The sequence below is a fragment of the Camelus ferus genome, chromosome X (assembly GCF_009834535.1).
Source record: "Camelus ferus isolate YT-003-E chromosome X, BCGSAC_Cfer_1.0, whole genome shotgun sequence".
Classification (NCBI taxonomy): domain Eukaryota; kingdom Metazoa; phylum Chordata; class Mammalia; order Artiodactyla; family Camelidae; genus Camelus; species Camelus ferus.
In genome coordinates this window covers 45,837,699-45,853,446 of record NC_045732.1, presented here as the reverse complement: position 1 = coordinate 45,853,446, position 15,748 = coordinate 45,837,699, and positions in this window count along the sequence as shown.

Genomic DNA, 15,748 nt, shown 5'->3' with positions numbered 1-15,748 from the left:
AGTAGGAGAACTACAAGGCAAGAGCAAGAAGAAAGCTAGCACCCGATCTGAGCCAGGCCTTTACTAGGACGGAACATGTGTGGCCAAGGTCTCCCCAGCCGTGACTGCCCAGCACCACCGGTAGTCAACCGTCCCGACCCCTGCCTCCATTGCAGACCACTTCTTCTGGAGCCTGTCAAGCAGGATTTCCCTGAAGCTGACAGCATCTATGCAGCCTCTAGCAAACCATAGCTCCTTTGACCAGTCAGGGGCCAGGAGTGTGCAAGGGAGTGTGTTAGGCCCTGAGAGGGGATCTGGGGGACCACAGGCAGGGGCTTGGCCCTCACAGTCTGGTGGGGGTGAAGGAGAGAGGGTTTGGAGGGCACACAAACATCGAACTGAGTTGATGTTGAACAGAAAGGAAATTTGGATGGAGACTCCTGGAGGGGTGCCCTCAGAACTCACAGGAGCTGCAGAAGTAGACGTGAGGGTAAGCAGGAGCCAGGGAAGCTCTGAGCAGCTGGTGAAACAGGAAGCACAGTGCGGCAAGGCCTGGCCAGGATGCCTTTGCTCCCATGCTGCCAAGATGGCCAATATCCACCCCTCTGCTACGGCACTTGCTCCAAGAGGGAACATCCTTTCGGCAGAGCCCCAGTCATGCACCAGCACTTTTGACCTCCGGAGTTAAAGCAGTTGCCTTAGATTACCCCCTACTATGACCACGTTAAAGGGAGAAATGGAATTTCTCAAAAAGAAATAAGGATGCCATTAGGCGGGAGTGGGAGGGGGCCCCCAAATGACCAATGACCATGACAAGGGAGGCTAGGACACAGAACAAAGCTGTCTGTGCTAATGGCACAGGTAATGTGGGAGAGTCTGTTTTGAGCACCTCCTTGGTACTGGCCCTGTACAGAGCTCTTTCCACACATCATCTCGTCCCTGCTCAGCCCAGTCCAGAGACGTGGGCAGTATTACCTCCTTATACAGATGATGATCAGCAGGGTCCAAGGCAGGGAATGACTTGTCCAGTGTCATCACCACCACCCCCCAACTGGATGCATGTGGACTCGAGCCCAGGATTCAGGCTCTGCTGTCTTCCCTGTCTACCCCATTGTATGGGCAGAGCAACCTCTGCTGTTGAGCAGCCCCTCGGGATCTGCCTTGAGAGCTCTGTATCAGCAGCATCTTCTTGAGCTCCCTGCTCCCTGCTCCCTCCTTTCTCTCTCCTGCCTCCAGAACTAAATCCTCAGCAAATCTCTGAGCTCAATTTAGAAAGGGTGCTTGAGGCCTTTGGTGCCAGCCGGCCTGGTGGGCAGATGCAGGGTGAACTGTGGTCACATACCCTGGAGGCTCTCCCGCCAGCTCTCTGCAGAGCTGGCCAGGATCCCTTGAATGTGGGAAGGCCTGGAAAGGAGCCTCAGCCTGGGAGGTGGGCAGAGTGGGGAGAAGGGCAGAGACTCCTTTGATTCCCATGTCTCCCCTGCCTTCTACCCCATCAGGCAGCAGTGAGGCAGGCCAGAGGCTGCCTAGAAAGCAAGGAAAATGGAAAATGGCTGCAGAAGCTACCCCAGGCTGCCAAAGGGATAAGGGGGATATCCTTCTGGCTAGAAGGTGGGCTCCTAGATTCTCTTGTTACCCTACCCCTTCTCTGAGCTGACTATCCAATGCCCCATCAGCCACTTCCGTGGCAGTCCAATCTCCCTTTCCCCACCTTGCCCCACCCCACCATTGCCAGGGCAGAACTATCAGGAGACAAGTCCTTTGCAGGCACTCACCTTCATCATGGACTCCTGGCTTCTCACTCTCCCTATGTGAATTGCCCCCTTAGAGAGATGAGTCTTGGGGGACCCTGGGTGGATATTTTCAAGGCCCCAGACAGGTCTAGGCCACTGGCTTTGAGGCCTACACTAACTCTCTGCAGCCGCAGCCTGAGGGATTAGGCATTTTCTGGACTCAAAGCTTAGAAATCCTTGACTTATTCACCTCAGCCCATCAGCCATGTGGCAAAAGTGAGACTTTCTGCCTGGATGAAAGTTCCTTCCCCTCTGTTGCTTGACTGAGCTGTCATGGGCAACATGAGGAGGTACATGGTGGTATGTGGGTGGCAGGGAAGAGGACAGAGACACCCGGCCCCCATCAGCCGTGACTTGGGGTAAGGCCTTCCTCTCTCTAGCTTTCTGTTGCATCCCTGAGGCCACAGGGTTGATGGAGTCTCCAGTGAGTCAATGAATGTAAATAAACTGTGCAACAGTAGTAATTTCCTGGTGCTCTCTATGTGCCACACACTATTCTAAGCACTTTATGAGTATTAACTCATTGAAGCCCCACAGCAACACTGTGACCTGGGGACCCATTGTTCTCACAATTTTACAGAGGGTTTGAGGGGGACCTAAGGCACAGAGAGACTAAGTAACTTGCCCCAAGCCACAGGGCTAAGAAGTAGTAGAGCCAGGAGTTAAACCCAGGCAGCCCGGGTCCAGAACCTTCACCCTAAACCACTGTGCTGTATACTACAGAAGATGGCACCAGCCTCGGTATTCTTTTTTAATAACTGCCTCTCACTCAGGCGGGTTGCAACTGAAGCTCTTCAGAGAGGAAACTCGAAGGAAGATTGGAAAAGGAGAAACCAGGTGCCTGCTTTCTGGAAACTGATGGAGGGATGCAGAGATCAGCTCCGCTGCCATGACTGGGTGGAGAGCCCCTTCCCTGGCCACAGTCTTGGATCTGGGGGAGCATCTGGGAGGCCCCCGTCTGCTGGGGAAGTGTGGCAGGGCCAGAGCAGCGGGTGAGCTGCTAATCAGAAGCAGCCAGCCTGCCCGGGCGCAGCCCGACCCGCTTGGCTCATGCCTCGGCAGCGAGCGCCTGCTGAAAGGGTGCTGCTCCACCAGGAGCTACCGGCGGTGGCGGGGTGCTGATGGAGGGCCCGGAAAGCCCCTCCCCAGGGGCGGGCTGCCAGCCCCTCGCTCCTGGGCTTTGAGAGCCAGATCTGAGTGCAAGTCCATGGTTGGTCTGGCAGCTCCTCCGGTGTCGCACGCATTCTTCCCCGCACGAGCTAAGGGGATCCAGATGTGAGACTAAGTTGGGCTTGAACCCCAAATACCAGCCGGGCCACTGGGAGACCTAGGGACACACAGGAAGGCTGTTGGGGACTCCTGGCCTCCTTGAGAGCCTGAAACCTCTAAGCACTCTCTAGGGGTCTGGGAGCTGAGCCCAGCGTCTGGATCCAGGCCTCTACTCCCTCTTTGATTCTGTGCTTCATCCTCACTCAGCCTGCTGGGAAAACCAGTTCCCTCCCCACAAGAGTTGGAGAGCCAGGTGGATAGCTCAGGATGACCAGCCAGCCAGCAGTGAAGTTCTGTGCTCCTGTTCCAATCAGAAGCCCCATCTTCTGACACTGGTGGGTTTAGTATCCACCTTGAGATGGTCCTCTTTCTTAGGGGGAAGGGAGGGCTTTGGTCAGCCATGAGGCTCAGGGGTCACAAGACCTGAATGCCAACTCCAGCTCCAGTGTCCTAGTGTCATGGCCTTGGGCGTGCCACGTCAGTTTCCACCCTATCCCTGACATGTGTGGGTAATTCTACCACGTGAAGAGGAAACATGGACTCTGGCTCTGAAAGCTGAACCTGGCACCTCGTGGCCCAGAGGGAAAGGAGATCAACTCCCCAGGGAGCTCAAGTGGGTGCCATGGCCCCTTGTTCTCACACACTTCCCTTGCCTTCAGGGCCAGACTGTGCTCAGCCAGAGGAAAGGGTGCCTGGGACCCTGTTGGGGGAGCTAGAGGAAGAAAATGAGCGCAGGCAAATCTGGGGGCCTCCTCAGACATGTTCCTTTAAGAGCTGCTGCCACTCAACCCATGGCAGTGTGTTCATCAGTGTGCTTTGGTCCCAGACTCAATGAATACGTGGGAACACAGAGTGCTGGATGGATAAATGGTTTGTAATATAACGTCTTAAAAGCTCTCCCTATCACCACAGCTCTCTTCTAGCCTCTAACAAGCCCAGAGAGCCTGAAATTGCACCATGAGCACTTTACAGTAAGTTATTATTTTCCATTGACACCACAGTGTGAATTAGTTGATTAGCTGGCTGGAGGACTGGGGTGAGAACCGGAAGTGGTGGGGAAATTTCAGAGGCTGGTAGAACTGCCTGAAAGGGGAAATTGGGCCTGACTCAGGTCCAGGGGAAAGCAGTGCTAGGCTCCCAAGGTGCTGGACACAGATTGGAGAGCTGACAGGGTAGGGAGACCCCACCTTCCGGCACACTGGACTGGGAAACAGAAGACCCAGGTTTGAGTTCTGCCATTGCAACTGATCAAGTCATGTGACCACGGTCGGGACACGCCCCCTTTCTGAGCTTCAGTGCCCTCATCTCTGCACTTGGTAGAGCCTGCCCTGAATGGGGACAAGGCAGATGGATCGATCTCTAACTGCTATCTTAAGGAGAGCGTTCAAGGATTTGAATTTCTCAATGTAGCTCTGAGCTGGGCCCAGCCTAGGGTCTCCCTATAGTCCTGAGAAAGTGGAGGAAACAGAGCCTTGGGAAGAGAAATAAGAGAAATTCTAGGCCACACGAGTCGGGAGCAGGGGGTCCCTGCTTTGTGGGAGACCCAATTCCTCATCTACACAGGCTCAGAAAGGTAGCTAAAGAAAGAGGGGAGGGAAACAGAGAGAGTGAGAGGGCTAACCCCAGTCTATCCCCCTCACTGCATTCGCTTTTAAAATAAAACCCATTTATATATAAATGTTGGCCTGATGCCCAGTCTCTGTAGAAAAGCTTTTCTGTATTAAACGCTACAATGAATTAAATTAACCATAATGATTTCTTTGTGAATGAAAACCTCTCTCTCTCTCTCTCTCTTTCTTTCTCTCTCTCTGTCTTTCTCTCTCTCTCTCTTCCCCCCCTCCTTTGTGACATGGTTTTGATCAGGTTTTCCCCTCCCTCCTCAACTCCAACACCCCCCTACCACCCTCTCTATCCCCACCCGCCTGCTCCATTCCCACCAACAGCACTGCACTCCCAGCAAGTGACTAGTTCTATAAGCCCTTCCCAAGGTTAAACTGATGGTTTCTGGTGTCCAATGTGGAGCAGAAATCAGTCAGCCCTAGAGGGTGCCCGTGTGCACACACAGGGCAGAGGGCCTGGCCTGGGAAAGCACATGCCGCCAGGGCTTCCGTGTGAGGTTTTACTGGCTGCAAGACACCTCCCTGAGCCTCACTTCCTTCATCTGCAAATCACAGTGAGTGGTATTGAGTCCAGCAGATGAATGAGGGGAACCTGGAAGGCGGCACACACGTGGGTGAGGGCTGCCACGCACAGGAGAGTAGAGGTGAGTGTGGGCATCCATGGGATATGACCGAGACTGACTATGTCCAAGTGGCACCTACAAATGTGAGCCTCTGGACTCTGGTCCATGCTCAATTGTTTAGCCTTCTGTGTGTTTGGCAGAACACGGGTGCACGTGAGTCTTGATCTACGGGGAACCCACCTAGGATTACGCCCTGTGCATGAAGACAGAAATTAGACAGGCCCTGCCTTCAGGCACTCCCAGATTCTGTGCAAGGAATGGTCAGAAGAGGGGCTATGACTCCCAGCTGGCAAGAACCAGGGAAGTCTTCCTGGGAGTGGTGGCTTTTAACCTAGGGTCTGAAAAGAGAGGCCCGGATAACAACGATCTTTCCCATGGGCACAGAGCTTCATATTTCCAATGCCCTTTTATAGGTATTATGTCATTTCTCCCACACATCAAGCCTATAAAGGATGTGCCATTATCCCTATTTTAGAGATGAAAAGACTGAGGATTTCAAGCCTCCAGTACCAGCTGACTTGAGAGCCATGGCTTGGCCCCAGCCCTCCTCCACACACATACACATTTCATCTCCACCAGGCCCTGTAGCCCCTGGCACCCACAGCCAACATGGTGACCGCAGCCCTCACACTGTGGCTCATGCAGTTTTCCCCTGCTCCCTCACCACCACCTCACAAGGGTTAAACCTGGGCGGAGGACATCCTTTCCATAGCTCAGCGTCCCCGTCCCCGTCTGAACCATGCACCAGCTCAGAACCCAAGCCACATCCCTCAAAACCATCAGGCCATTGTGTGCCTCCGGGTCTCTTCCCATACTGCTTCGTCCACCTCCTCATCTGCCTCCCATATACCTGCTGACTTTGCATGTCTCCCGGGTGCCTAGTTAGAACTCCATCACTGCCTCCCTTGTACTCACTCCCTGGACTCCCAGCACGACATCTAAATTAGACATAGGATGATCTGTGGACGTGTGTCTGTGTCTCCCACCAGATGGTGAGCTCCATAAGGGCAGGGGTGATCTCTGGTGCATTTCTGTTTCTCCAGGACCCAACACAAAGCCAGACACTGAAATGCTTGTGGAAGGAAGGAAGGGGAGGAGGGAGAGTCTTTTTTCTTTCCCCTTAATGGAGGCATTGGGGATTGAACATAGGACCTCATGCATGCCAAGCAGGTGCTCTAACACTGAGCTTTACCCCCCGACCCCAAGGGAGAGTCTTCTATTCAGAGTAGAGTGAGGTATTAATAGCCTTCATTCTCAAAAAAAAAATGTTAAGATAGATGGACATTTGATGGGAGTTCTACAATTTATCAGCTTTGAAAGGGTGAAGTCAGAGGCAGGGGGCTGCCATCAAGGGCCAGCTTGAAACCGGAAGAGAGAAGAGTGCGCTATGGCTGGGGCTAGTGATGGGAAATGGATGACTCCCAGGGTGATAAAGTCTTCCTACCCAGGCTGAAAAGCCTCTAGAAAAATCAGGTCCCAACAGCAGTGGAGCACAGCAGACAGATAGATGTTGCAGGCCCCAAAGGGCCAACCCCACAGACAAAGGCAGGTCCCTTTCTAGGAGCTGGAATCCTCATAAGATTCGTTGGGAGGAGACACAGGAGTCATAAGGTCAGGGACATCTTGAGTCTCACGAGAAGAGAAGGGCAAGGGGCCTGGCTACCACCTTCTCTTTCACTCCCCCTTCCTCTCCCTTCAACTGGTGGGCACTGACCTAGTCCTGGGACTGGAAGGGTTGCCCCTGGCTCCTGAATGCCCAGACATCCAGCTCAGGCCGAGGCCACAGAGGTTGGCAAGGCCATCTCTGGGCCTCCAGCTCCTCAGAAGCCCGTTGGTGGAGGGCAGCGCCGGGGGCCACACAGGAGGGAGACCAGGCAGTGGGGCTGGCCCCGAAGAGTTTGGCAGGGTGCCAGCCAGCCTGCCTTGGCACAGAGATGTGAGCGGATGGCCGTTGCAACTGGTCTAATTGCTGTCTCATCTGCTCTCCCAGGGGCTTATTCCAGAGCCAAGCAAAGGGAGGTTTCTGCTGCGAGACTTGAGGGAGCCTGAGGAGAGGTGGAGGGCCCGGCACGTTGAAAGGCCTTGACAAACCCCAGCATGCCCAGGGTGGAGACCCAAGTCGGCAGAGGGGGGAGGGGGAGGGGTGGACAGGGAGCAAAGCAGCCAGATGGGAAGGGCCTAACATTCCCGTCATGTGCTCTTGGCTCCCCCTTGACCCTGGGGCTCCCTCTAGCTAGGGCTCTGTATCGCCTTTTCCCAGGGTCCTTGCTCGCCTGTTCGCCTGTTCCCACTTCTCAGCCTGCCCTTGCCACCTCTGACCATGGCTGTCAGGCTCCCATCCCGACTTCAGCTCTTGAGAGATCGAATTACAAAAGTCAGATGCTTTTCTATCCTTAATTTGGAGGACCTCTCAGACACATTTGATATCCGTGACCTCCTCCTACTTCATGAAAATCTCTACCCCCTAATTCTAGCCTCTCTACTAGGATGTGGCTTCCCTGGTTCTCCTCCTACTTCTCTGACTGTTTTTCTTCTCAGTCCCTGTCCCAGGCCCCTCTTCTTCAATACCCTCTTTAAATGTTGGGTTCCCCAAAGTTCTGCTCACAAGCCTCTCCTCCCCAGAGATGCTCCCTGGGCGTGCACAGGCACCCCTGTGATTTTCACCACCTCCTCTGGGCAAGTGAATTCCAAATGTCACTTCAGCCTGGATCACTCCCCCAAGCTGCAGCTGGTATAGACATTTCCAGTGGGCATCTCCGCAGACACTTCAAACCCACCTCACCCTAAACAGAATTTCTCATCCTCCCAGACCCTACTTGTGCCAGTTTCATGTATCAATCCACTCGGGCTCTCAAGCTAGAAACCTTCACTCCTCCCTCTCCCTAACCCCTCACATCTAATTAATTTACCATGACCTGCCAATTTTACCTCCTTAATAGCTCTGGAATCCATCCCGAGCGTTCCAGCCCTACAAACACAGCCCTAATTCAGACTTTTATCATTTCTCTGCCACCAGAGTGCATCCTCCTCTGACCAGCCTCCACACTGCTGCTGGAGAGGCCTCCTCCACAGACAAATCTGAGCATGTCATTCCCCAATTAAAATCTGCCAGCCATTTCCCCACTGTCTCCAGAGTAGAGTCGAAGTTCCTCAGCCTGGCACACTGTGCCCTGCTCAACAATCTTTCATGTCATACTCGGTACTCTCAGCCTCCTCTTCAGGTGACAAACTCCAACTCACATAGGCAGCTTGGCGGGGTGCTTAAGGCGGGAAGCCTGACTGCCTAGCAGGCCAAGTCACTTACCTACTCTGGGCCTTGGTTTCTCTATCTGTAAAATGGGGATAACAACGGTTTCTATCTCACAAGTTTGTGTTCATCTCATAAGGGAGTAAATCAGCAGCTCACACTGGTAAAGCACTTAGAACAGTGCCTGGCACATATGAAGTGCTGTGTAAGTGTTAGCTGCTTTTAGCTATTATTCCGCCTTCAAGGACCAGCTCACCCATTACCATCCTTGTGAAGCCACCTCCTCCTCTGAGACCAAGATAAGTGGCCCTCTTCTGGGCCCTGAGAGCCCTGGCCAAATTCCATCAAGACACTTGAGACCATCTGCCTACTGCGGGACCTCCCTCCCCGGCTACTTGATATAAAGGACTGAGGGCTATTTATCTTTGCATCTCTCACCCAGAGCCCAGGACTTTTCATCTGAGCCTCAGACCAGCCTGGCAGTACTAATATTAACTCCATTTTGCAGATGAAGCAACTGAAGCTCAGAGAGGTAAAGGGAATTTCCCAAGATCACACAGCTAAAAATTGGCAGAACGTAGATTTAAACCCAGGTCTGGCATGATTCCAAACCCCCTAATCAGTCTACTTGACCTAACTGCCTTGGGGGAGAAGGCCTTGAAATCTTGTTCTAGAAGGAAAGATTAGAGGAACTAGTAAATGCCAGGAAGAGAGACAACTCAGGGGCAAGGACAATGGCCTCCCACCCATGTGTTTGAAGCTTACCGGTGCTGGTATGTGTGTTTCAATCACAGTGTCAATGCATGTGTTGGACACATGTGTGATGCGGTCATGTCAGAATGCTCAGGATGGAAACCCAGAGATGAGGAACTTCATCTCAGAACCCCCACTTACCTCTGAACAGTCCTCCAGAGTTTACAAAATGCTTTCCCATCCCATTTTGTCATTGGATCAGCCTCACACCTGGAATGAGGTCACTATGGCTCAAACGGGGCAGTGACTTACCCCAAGTCACCCAGCTCAGAAGTGGCAGAGCCAGGCCTCCAACACTTTAATCAATGCATTAAAGGCTTCACCCAGCTCCATTTCCTCCCAGCTGGAAGTCTAAGGAGAGTGAGACCCTAGCTGGGGAGGGTTCTTAACCCTTAAGAAATGGGTAGGTGAATGCTGCGATGGTTTGAGGGTGGCTCGCCCAGAGGGTTGAAAGACAAAACAGGTCTTTCAGACACAGTATGCTCACCATCGAATGGGAACGCCACCCCCAACCTCACCTGGTAGGTGTAAGTCTCAAATGAGATGACGGATCAGACAAATGCCTAGCGCATCTATAAGCACCCAACAGAAACAACACTGCATCTGAGTTCTTAGAAGGTTTGCAACAGTGACAAAGGTGTTGGAGGAAGTCAGCCTGTTAAGAGCTAGGCAGAGCTGAAATACCAGGTGGTATTTTGAAATACCACCTCTGGCCCTTACCAGTGGTGGGGCCTTGAGGGAGGCACGTAACCCCTGAGAGTCTTACTTGCCTTGTGTGTCTGCCTTACTCCATTCCTGTACGTGAGAGTACATGTGTGGAATGGCTGGTGCAGGGCAGGCAGTAATTATGGTAGACACAGTGATTAAGACTTTGGTGCCATCCCAACCTGGGTTCCAAGCCCAGCTGCTTTACCTACTAGCTGTGTGAGCCTCAACACATCACTTAATTTCTCTGTGCCTTGGTTTCTTCCTCACAGAGCTGGTTGCAAAGATTAAATGAGGGAATACATGTAAAGTGCTCCGAACTGCTTCTGGCACAGGATATGTGCTCTGCAAGTGCTGGTGGTTACTGTTATTATCAAAGGCCTGAGAGTCATGAAATAGTCACCTCCCCCCCACCATCACCACCTCTTCATGAACAAAGACATTACTGGAGGCCAGTCAGGACAGATTAATGGGGTTCCTTCCATTCAGCTTCCTAAAGGCATGGAATGACCCTGCCCAGGCTGGGGCCCTGCTTGTAGGGGTTGCCGTGAGCAAACCCAGCTTTAGCCAAGATGCCCCAGGCTTTCTCCCAGATTAGGCCAGAACCATGGAGAGCCATTGCAAAAGTTTTGTTGGGCTTGGAGAGCTCAGAAACTGTTACCTGCCATCCCGCTCCCACCCTGGGGGGCTAGAGGTGGGAATTCAGGAATGAATCTTTCACACACCTGACTCTGGAAGTCATGGCTGTACAGACTACAGGGGCTTGGGTTCATGGGCCCAGTGGCTGCAGGAGGCAGGGCAGGGCTGAGGGCTGGCATCTGGGGTACAGGCTTAGTCAGCTGAGGGCAGGCAGTGCCCCCTGAAATTCCTATTCTGACTCCATTTACAACAGGCTTCCTTGAGGCCCAGGTCCATTTCCCAGGTGCCTGCTATCTAGGCTTTCATAGCTTCTCTCAGCCACCCAGGCCCAGCTAGACCTTTGAACACCCAGAAGGAAGCAGAAGACTCAGTCCTGGCCTGCTTGGGTCAGTGATCAGGCTGGGGCTGGGCTCTGGCAGGGCTTTCACAGACAAAGCTGGAGTCCCTAGTAAGTGACCCCTCCCTGCCCCGGCCCCCTCCCCATCCCAGCCCAGCCTGGACCCGCCCCCGGGGCCGCGTGGAGGGAAATCAGGAGAAGCTGAGGAATTGTTTGTAATTAGTGTGTTTTTAAAGGCTTTTCCGTGAGCCTTTAGCAGATTTCTGGGGAGGGCAGCTTGCCAGGCAGCATTGAAATGGAAATCCTGTGTTCTGGCTGGGACCCTCTTGGAAGGAGATTCTTCCCAGAGAAAAGGCCAGAAGCCCCGCCCTCCACCCCCAGGTCCCCGTGCAGCTGTGGTCAAGGAAGGCGGGATTCAGCAATGTGGGGCGGCTTTGTGGAACGACATTCCTGCCCACAGGACCCAGCTCTGCCTTGGGACACCTCGGTTCAGCCCCCACATGAAAGGTTGCTCCACAGGCCCCCAGCTCCCACTCACCCCCCACCCCAAGGGCACATCCGTTCACCTCTCCCCCACAAAGAATAGATAATCGCCCCCTTTCCCCACTCTCCTCAAATGGGAGGCAGTGGCCCTGGAATGAGGCACCTCTAGGCTGACCTCCTCCAAAGTTACCCAGAGGTCATATGTACAAGCAGTCATTCTAGAAACAGAACAGTCCCTCCCACCTGAACAGCATTTGACAGTCTGCAATACCTTTACACACCCAAAGTTTCTCCTCAGCACAACGCCCTGAGTAACTACTGTCTGCTGTTGCTGGCTCACAGATGGGGCTAGGGGCATGACTTGCCCCGGGTTCCTCAGCTAGCAGACTAATAGAGCTGGGCCTAAAGCTGGGGTCCATAGGACGCCTTCTTCCCCACCCCACCCCAGGCTGCCTCTCCCACACGCTGGCTGACACGCAGGCAGGACTGTTCTGGTGCAATCCTGGGGCCTTGTGGTCTGGGATCATTTCCTGTGGCCTGAAGTACTTATTTGCAAGTTGTAAGGACTGCCCGGTTTCTGGAGGCCTTGCTGAATGCTTCCAGCTGGGAATTTAACCTTCTTAGACCCAGCTGTGGCTCCTGCAAGCCCTCTGAATTCCCACCCATTTTCCTAGACACCCCTCTGCTCGAGGTAAATCAGTCATGTATGGGTGGGGGAACGTGGAGGACCAATGGACTGGGACCCAGAGACCTGCCCTGCCACCCATTTGCTCTGTGACCTTGGCAAGTCCCTTCACCTCTCTGACCTCCAACCAAGACTTAGGAAGTGGGATTCTCTGCCTCAGTTCAAAAGCCTGGCCTCTTGTTATCATTGGAATGTGAATGACCTTCCCTCCCACAGTTCCTCCACAGTTCAGGGTCTTGGGAGAAACCTGGAATTATTACATGTGAGAACTGGCTACAGAAGCTCTTGGGGGACCATGGAAGCCACCCCCTGCCCCTCTGGCATTGTACTGATGGGCAAACTGAGGTGCAGGAAAGGGAAGTGACTCGCCTAAGGTCATCCAGGGATGCTCACGCTCAGGTCAGGATTCAAATCCAGCTTAGTAGTGCTGGTACCAAGGGTGGCATGGGAGATTTTAACCTCCTGTAAGTTCCCACCAGTGCCCTCTAAGCCAGCCCAATAAAGTAGCAATAATAAAAAATGCATATTTCAAATCCTATGTGAAGTGTGAATAAGAGCATCTTCAGAAAACGTTGCTATTTTTATTTATCTGTAACACCCATCCTTTGAGGAAACATGGTGTTTGCTGGCCTCCAGAGAGGCTCAGCCTTCCACTAGAGGGCTGCTGTTCTGAAGGCCCTCCTGGTGGGGACGCAGCAGCCATGGGAAACTTGCTCGCTTCCCAACAGCCTCCTTTTGGCACTTGTGAACACACTCCATCCCTAGATCCCTCCTTTCAGCCCGGGGCTAATGGTCCTGAGTCTCCAGCCCCCAGCCCTCCTTAACGGAGGGAAGTTTCTCAGACACAGTCCCACTCTCCACCTCTGCCCTGACATTGGCTTTAGGAAGACAAAAGTCCAAGAAGGAAAGTCTGAGATTTACAAAAGAGTGAAAGAAGTCACATTGATATTTCAGAGGTGACTCTGCATGTCTTTCCCTGGTGTTCTCCTGTGTAAAGGAAGAATTTCTGAGCCTGTCCTAGTACCCAGAACATCAAGGAACCAGAGCAGGTTAGAGCTGCAATAGTCTTTGAAAACCTCCGATTCTGCCATCTTGGGTTACAGATGGAGAAACTGAGGCCCAGAGACGGGGAGGGGCCTTAGAAACCCAGCAGCAAAGCCAGGACCAGAAACCTCTTCTGCCCCCGCAGCCAATGCTTTTCTTCCCCTCTCCCCTATACCCTGCTGCTTCTTGTGCCCACGTGCAGGCTCACCCATGTGTGGGCTAATGCAGGCTGACAGCTGCTGGGAGGGTCACACATGGAGCCACACACCGGCCCATTCACTCTGACACATACCCCAGCTGGCTGTCCCTGGATACACACTCCTCCATCCCCACTCACCAGCACCTACCCACCCCCGGATCCCCTCCACCCCGCATCCCCTCCACCATCCTTGCCCAAGTGCACAGCCAGTCCTGCACTGAGTCACACGCCCCTCCCTGCCAGCAACCCTGGGTCTCTTTGTCGATATGACTGCCCGCAGCTGTGCAGAGAAGAGCCAGGCTCAGAGGTGCTCCTGGTGGGGAGAGGGGAGGGGAGGTGTGCACAGTGCCACTGAGCTGGGACGTGTGGGTGTGTGGTGGTTGACTATAGGATGGATTCAGAAGGCTCCCCTGGGAGGCCTGGGGCCCAGCCACACCTTAGATAAAGCAAAGCAAGGGGAGGAATCTCCAGTGTTTGGATAAAGAACAGAAGAGGAAAAGAGACAGAGCTAAGTACCCTGCAAAAGATAAGCCCAGAAGAGGTAGGGAGTGTCCAGAAGCAGCAGCCAGGCAGCCATCCAGAAAGTGTGAGCTCAGGGGCCACTAGTCATTAGCCTGGGCTGGAGTGGGGGTGGGCTAGAAGTCAAGGCAGCCTCTCTAGAGCTTGGGGAAGAAGTTGCTGAGCTGAGGGGCCAGGCAGAGGCCTCTGACCACAGAGGTATGAGGGTGATATGTCACTTGGGCTGCATGCAGTTGAACAGTGCCCAACACACCATGGGTGCCAATACATGCTGACTAGATGGATGAATGAATGAGTCAATGAAAGAATAAGTGGGCTCTGTCTTCTTTTATCATCATGAAGGAGCCCGGGCCCAAGCCCACCTCACAGTCTGTGCTGGCTTCACATAGCCGGCTGCGTGTGGCAAGGTTAAAAACAAATGCTGCCTCGAGGAAAGAATCTGAGCCCAAGGGCACTACTGGCAGCCCCAGGTGGCCCGCCCCCCACCCATGGGGCACAGCAGGTGGGGCCCTGGCATCCCTCATGGCCATCTCTTCTAACCTCTCTTCCCTTCTGCTTGAGGTGGAGAAACTGAGATTCAGATCGGGGAATGAATTTTCCAGGATCCCATAGCCCGTTCGTTGCAGAGCTCAGCCCAGAGTTTGTTAATTTCACCTGATGTCAGCAAACCACTGTCTCCCCTGGCTGCCACCTGTCTCTGTCACTCTATAGCAGCACCTTCAGTCCCAGACTCCATGGCTTCTGGGCCTGGGAGAGCCCCAGGGAAACCAGAAAGGGTGGAGAGAGAATAAGAAAGATGAGAAATAAATTTCTCTGGGGAAGCAGAGGAGAGGCCACCCGGCTGTGACTAGGGGTCATACCTCCAGGAGGGAGATGTCTGTCACAGGCCATTCCGCCCACCCTGGCACTGGTGAGGCTGAGCCAGGTGCCCCTCACTCCCAGAGATCCCTGGGGCAAGGTGTGTGTTTCCCACCCACCACACCATGCACGGGGTTGTGCACACATGGGCCTGGGGTGCTTGTCCCACTGTGTGACAGAGGCAATGGTTAAGAAGACAGTATCCATCCCCCCACCTCACAGCAGGGCCTGGCATTGCAGCTGGAAGGGAAGTACCGGGTGGCCTGGAGGACAAAGGCCCTTGGATTCCACACACCACTGATGGATATTTTTCTTGTTAACACACAATGCCGCTTGCATAACTGCAACTGGCTAGACACTGTGAGAAATGTTTAGGGCTTGAGAAAAAGCAGGAGGAGGAATAAATAGCCACAAAGCCACAGGGTCCCAAGGGCTGCTTTCCTGAGGACATTGTGCTCCCCCACCCTCCCACACTCCCATGGATGGGGATCTGAAAGGGAGGTTGCAGGGATGGGACTAGCCTTCATCTCAGTGGCCCAGACCAGCCCCATTGGCTCACAGGGCTCTCCTCCATGGGCAGAACCCGAGGTTCTCCATGGCTCCTCATCTTTTTGCTCAGCTGGACAAGCAACCCACAATCCATCGGGCCTGGCTTCCCACCAGTTCAATATCTAGGCTGGGACCAGGCTAGGAGAGCAGTAGTCGGACAGCTGTCAGGGCCAAGGCCAAAGGGATATCTCCACACACCCTGGTTAGGTCTACAGGGTAAAGCCAGTTGTTTCCATTCAACCCTGACCCTCAACTCCACCTTAGCCTGAATTCCAGCAATAAAGCCATCCTTGAAATGCAAGGCAGTGGCTGAAGACCTGTGAAAGATGTGGGGGGAATGAAAAAGGAAACTGATTTGATCAGATAATTTGGGACAACTCCTTTGGCCAAAAAATGGCCAACTTCTTTATTTCCTCAGCGGGCCCCATCAGCATGGAAGAACGTATA